This window comes from Equus caballus, chromosome 4 (genome assembly GCF_041296265.1).
Source record: "Equus caballus isolate H_3958 breed thoroughbred chromosome 4, TB-T2T, whole genome shotgun sequence".
Taxonomy (NCBI): domain Eukaryota; kingdom Metazoa; phylum Chordata; class Mammalia; order Perissodactyla; family Equidae; genus Equus; species Equus caballus.
Window position 1 is genome coordinate 100,649,399 of NC_091687.1, and position 6,000 is coordinate 100,655,398.

A 6,000-nucleotide genomic window follows, 5' to 3' on the forward strand; every position below is an offset into this window, starting at 1 on the left:
AGAAAGGGTATATACAAACAAAGGAGGAGAGAACAGGGAGCACAACAGGGTGTGTATGTTACTGCCCAAGGTGGGGGTCATCTGCTTGCCACAATATATGCTAATAGTCAGGAGGCAAGGTGGTAGGAGAGAAGGGACTTTATTACAGCTTGCTAGGAAGAGGGAAGATGGCCAACTCACATCCAAAAGAACCATCTCCCAGAACAAAGACTACAGGCCAGTTATATACAGGGCTGGTCTCCAGGTTGGGGAGGTGGCTGATCTCTGGGTGGGAGCAGACATCTGGTCCCAGTTCCTGATAGTCCTTTATTTTACTGGATATGTATCAGAGAATGGAGCAATGACCTTTCAGTTGTCATTGACGATGGCTATCAGCATAGGCTCTCTGCCGGGGCTCCTCACATTCCTAGAGAACTCTAAAGAACAAAGTTATCATCTTATCACAGCTGAGAGGGGCTATAAAATCTACAGAGTATGTCTGGGTTAGTTAATCAGAGGTCATTTAAAGTTACAATATGGTTTCTTTTCTACAATATAGCTTCCCTTATGTCAACCTTGTGTTGAGCCGGTATCATGTGGGCTTCATCCAGGTATTCATTAAATCAACAAATACTCTACTCAGATGCCACCATCCCCGTGAAACTTTCCCTGACCACAGTGTTTAAAATAACACACTGCTCACCTAGGCCCACTTTCTCTCTATCCTCTCACCCTACTTTTTCTTTTTTGAGATGTATTCCTATGCCATAAAATTCACTCTCTTAGTGTATAATTCAGTGGGTTTTAGCATATTTACAAGATTTGTGCAACCATCACCGCTACCTACTTCTGGAACATTTTCATCACCTTAAAAGGAAACCTTGTTTCTTTAGCAGTTATTCCCCATTTTCCACCTCCCCGGCCCCTGTCAAGCACCAGTCTACTTTCTGTCTCTATGAAGTGGCCTATTCTGGACATTTCATATGAATTTGGAATCTTGTAATATGTGGCCTTTTGTGTTCACTGCTCTGACTTAGCATAATATTTTAAAGGTTTATCCTTGTTGTAGTGTATATCAGTACTTCATTCCTTTTCGTGGCTGAATAATATTCCATTGAAAGGATATACCACATTTTTTAAATCTGTTCATCAGGCATTTGGGTTGTTTCCTCTTTTTGACTATCATGAATAATGCTGCTATGAACATCCATTTTCAAGTTTTGATGTGGACATATGTTTTCAATTGCCTTCTCCTACCTAGGAGTAGAATTACTAGATCATATGGTAACTCTTATGTTTAACTTTTTGAGGAATTGATGAACTGTTTTCCAAAGAGGCTGCACTATTCTATATTCACCTCAGCAGTGTATGGGGGCTCCAATTTCTCCACATCCTTGTTAACACTTGTAATCGTTTTTTGTATTTTTGTGATCCTAGTGGGTGTAAAGTGGAATCTCATTGTGGTTTTGATTTGCATTTCCCTAATGACTAATGATGCTGAGTGTGCTTATTGGCTATTTGTATATCTTCTCTGAAAAAATATATATTTAAATACTTTGCCCATTTTTTAATTCGGCTGTTTTCTTGTTGAGTCACAAGAGTTCTTTATGTATTCTGGATACTAGACTCTTGTCAGATATATGATTTGCAAATATTTTCTCTAATTATGTGGATTATCTTTTCACTTTCTTGATGGTGCCTTTTGAAGCACAAAGTTTTAAATTTTGGTGAGGTCTCATTTCTTTATTTTTCTTGTGCTTTAAGTGTCATATTTAGGAAACCATGGCATAATCCAAGGTCGCAAAGATTTATACCCATGTTTTCCTAATAAGTTTTATAGTTTTGTCTCCTGAATTTAAGTCTTTGATCCATTTTGAGTTAATTTTTTATATGGTATGAAATAGAAGTCTAACTTCATTCTTTTGCATGTAGATACTCAGTTTTTCCACTGTTTTTGAAAAGACTTATTTTCCCTCATTAAATTGTCTTGGCACCCTTGTTGAAAATCAATACTTTCTTTACGGCGCTTACTACCATCTGAAATTACATCATCTAGTTACTTGTTTATTATTCCCAAACTCCCTCACTCACCTTCCCCCTATACTTGCTCTCCCCTCACCCCACACATACAAACTAAACTGAGTTTCAAGAAGACAGAAACTTCCTCATTCACTGTTTATCTCCAGTGCCTGGGACATAGTCAGCACTTAATAAATATTTGTTGAATGAATGAATAAATGACACTGAAGTTTTGCTTAGAAGCAATGACCATTTTATGTATCTATCCCTCCTCAGTGCAGGAAATCATTTAATTTAGGGCGAAAAAAGATTGTTGAGCACAAATGATTGTTGTGCCTAAATGATACTTCAGAACCATTTCCTGGATTGGATGAGTTAGAGCCTAATTAGGCAAGTTAACTACCCATTGGTAAAGAGAGCCTGCAGAGAACTGTGACAGAAATCTGAAGGCAAGAGTAAAGGGACTCTCCAAGATGCACTCTTGATGTTCCAGTAATGACTTCAACTGGGATATAGCCTTAGGCAGTTGCCTTCACTTCTTAAAGCCTTCTTAGTTCACTCATCTCTGAACAGGGAGCTCGATGTACCACACCAGCTGTCGGGGTGCGTGCAGTACTAGTATTCTAGTGTTCCAATGTTTTGGATTCTTTAGAAACAGGTTCTGTAGTCAACTAAAGTTAGTCTATTCAAGGAATATTGTTTTTACTTGCAACTTACCTTTCAAAGATAAATATTAACCACTCTGTTAACAAAAAAGATACTTCATTAAAAGACAATATGAGTTTTCTCATGAAAACTGTCTGAAATAACTGTGACCATGAATATAAAGATTCAGTGCTCTCCCTAAAAGTAAGTAGATAAAACTCTTAGCCAACTGCCTAAAACAGAAAAGGTTTTCAAAGGTTCCCCTCTTCCCCCGCTCCTATTTAGAAGGAAAGAGCATGCCCTCCCACTAGTGGAGGAATTAAGCAACTGCTCCATTTTCCAAGAAGCTCCATTTATGAGCTCCATCTTGTGGTGAAAACTGTTAGCTAAGCTTTAGAGCCATTACATAATTCATTGCCCACACAATCATTCAAAACTCCAGAGTCTACAGAAGCCAGGGACATAAAGATCTACGAGTGAACATGGCAGAGGTAAGAAAAACAAACCAAGTGCCAGGAAAATAATCAAAACTTTATTTTTCTTAATTATGATTGCAACCATACCACATAATGCACACATGTATAACACTGGCAGTTGTATCTTAAATTCAAAATTGAAAAAAATATAAAACAAAAATAGAAATATTTTACTTTTAACATTTTCTTTCACAATTTGTTGACTTTTGTTTTGGAACCAGGAATCTGCAACTTTTTCTTCAGCACCAACATGTCGTTGTTAAATCTTGGATCAAGTTCTATGTGAACACAGAATTTGGCCTTGCCAGGTAGCCCTGACTAGGAGTGATATTTAGTTTTACTTAGTTTACGGAAAAGAGCTGTTTAAAAACCTAGGCATTTTCAAACATGATTTTCAAAAATCTTTGCACAATTGTTAAGATATCTACAGGAGCTTGGCGTTCTGGTGTCACTGCACTAAATGTTCCATCCTGTATTACACCGCACATCATCTTTTACATGATAGGTAAGGACTGGTAAAGGAGCACCGAGCAGTGGGAGGTTACCTTCAGAGTTTGAAATCAAATCTGGGAAGTCAGTTTCCAGTGTATCACAATTTCCATCACTGGGTTCAGGCCATCAGTTACAGTTCCAGAAGCTAATTTTAGCATAGAAAAGAGAACTGAATAACTACACCAGATAACTTTCTCCATAATGTCTTATAGCTACTGTGGATGTCTTTGCAGGGAAATATCCAAAGCGTTTGTCAACCCGGAAGGCCACTTACGTGACAACGGCCTTTGCAGCTTAGCATAAGCAAAGATATTTTTTTCCTCAGAAGATGTGAATGAGTTTATTCCAACAGTTCAACACCTCTCCTTAGCGTTCTGCCATGAGTAGGCCTCCCAACCTACGTGCAGTGAGCAGACTCCTGTCTTACGTGTCCAATTCATCAAACAGCACCCGGAACGCTCTATGGCCCAAGTCCCAGGAGGAGATCCAGCTTGCAGGTGGTGAGCTCTGTGTCCATGACATGTTCCATTTTTAACTTCTAGCAGAAAGCAATTCCTGCTGAAGGAAACAAATGAGTGGATGTAAAGTCTGTGTCCTTACATAACCTGCCACATGGAACTTCAGTTTTATTGCAAGTCCAATATTAACACCATCTATCCCAGGAACATCATCTATATTAAATTGTTCGAAAGTTTCCTCTATTACAAAAATTAATTTCTTAGTTACTTCCTAGTGTGGTGCCTGTCATGGGCACACTGTCCAAAATATTTTTAGGCATATAAAAATTCTCAAACTCAGTGAATAAATAGAGCTAATTATTACATCTAAGTATTACTAAATATGTATCCATCAGCTGCAATAGCGAATGTCACGATGTTTAAAAATTGTCACACAATTTATCTTTAATTTCCTAGACATATTTCCAGTACACTGAACAACAGTATTTCTGGTTACACTTACATTCACACGTGCTTATATTTTTTCAGGACACACAATTTCTACTACATGCAATAGACACTCTTTTACAAATTGCTATCTGTGAAGAAATTGATGTCCTAGACAGATTTTTCACTTATACAAAACTGCTTATTTTATAAGCAACCAAAACAAACCTTGTCGACATTTCAATTCTCTTTGCAGTTCATTAGATTTTCATCACACATCTTTTCCACATCCCTGGTCTTTGTTCTTACAGTGATTTGTTTCATAAGGGCATCTAGGCCATTTTCTTTAATCATATCCTTTGCCAAATAAGCACATAGGAATGGTCTTTAATTTACAAAGTGGAACATATGATCTTCTAGGTCCGTCGTCTTCTCCTTTCTTCTCAGACAGATAGGAGAAATATTTTGCTTTTCTAACACTATACAGTGGATGTGACTTTCACAAGCCAGAAACTCAGTTTTGCAAAATACTATGATTATTTTATATAATTCAACCTCTCGATCTGGTCCCCTTCTACCTGATGGAAGAAAATGTCCTTTTAGTCTTCAGGAAGTCATTCAGTCACTTCTACAAGGATGCTGAGTGGCACTGTTCCTGCTGGCCCAGAATTGACCCTAAAGCCCATACTCTAAACCATGAAGGAAGTATCCCTAAAGGGCAGTGGTTCTCAACACCCCCACACTCCCTATTAGAATTGTAATGGGAAGCTTTGGGAATGCCAATGCCTCACTTTTCTCCAGAACAATTACTCAGAATCTTTGAGGGTGGAATATAGGTATTGATTTTTTTAAAGCCCTTCAGGTAATTCAGGCAATTCTAGTATGTAGAGAGGGTTGAGAAGGACAGATCTAAAGAAAGCAGCGAAGAACTGAGGCTAGATACCTACCTGCAAAGCTTACCAAGAGGTGGCAATACCAGCCCTACCAACACCACCCATGGTCCCAACAGCAACCCTCCACCTAAGTCTATACCGATAAAAAGATGAGCAGAGGGGCCAGCCCAGTGGCACAGTGGTTAAGTTCATGCTCTCCGCTTCAGTGGCCTGGGGTTCACAGGTTCCAATCCTGGCTGCCAGCCTAGCACCGCTTGTCAAGCCACTCTGTGGCAGCATCCCACATAAAATAGAGGAAGAATGGCATTCATGTTAGCTCAGGGACAGTCTTCCTCAAGCGAAAAGAGGAAGATTGGCAACAGATGTTAGCTCAGGGCCAATCTTCCTCACACACACACACAAAAAGACAAGCAGAGGGAGAGAGGGTGAGGAGTGACTAGAGTTATGTGCAGTACACTGGAGAGCTGCCACAGAGCCCTTTCACGGCACAGCCAGCATACGATGCCTGGCCCCCAGAGTCACCCATAACCAGATGGCATTGGCCAGGGAAGCAGCAGCAACCACAAGGTAGCACATTTACCACAGCAGCCAGTCAAATAAAGAGACTGTCAT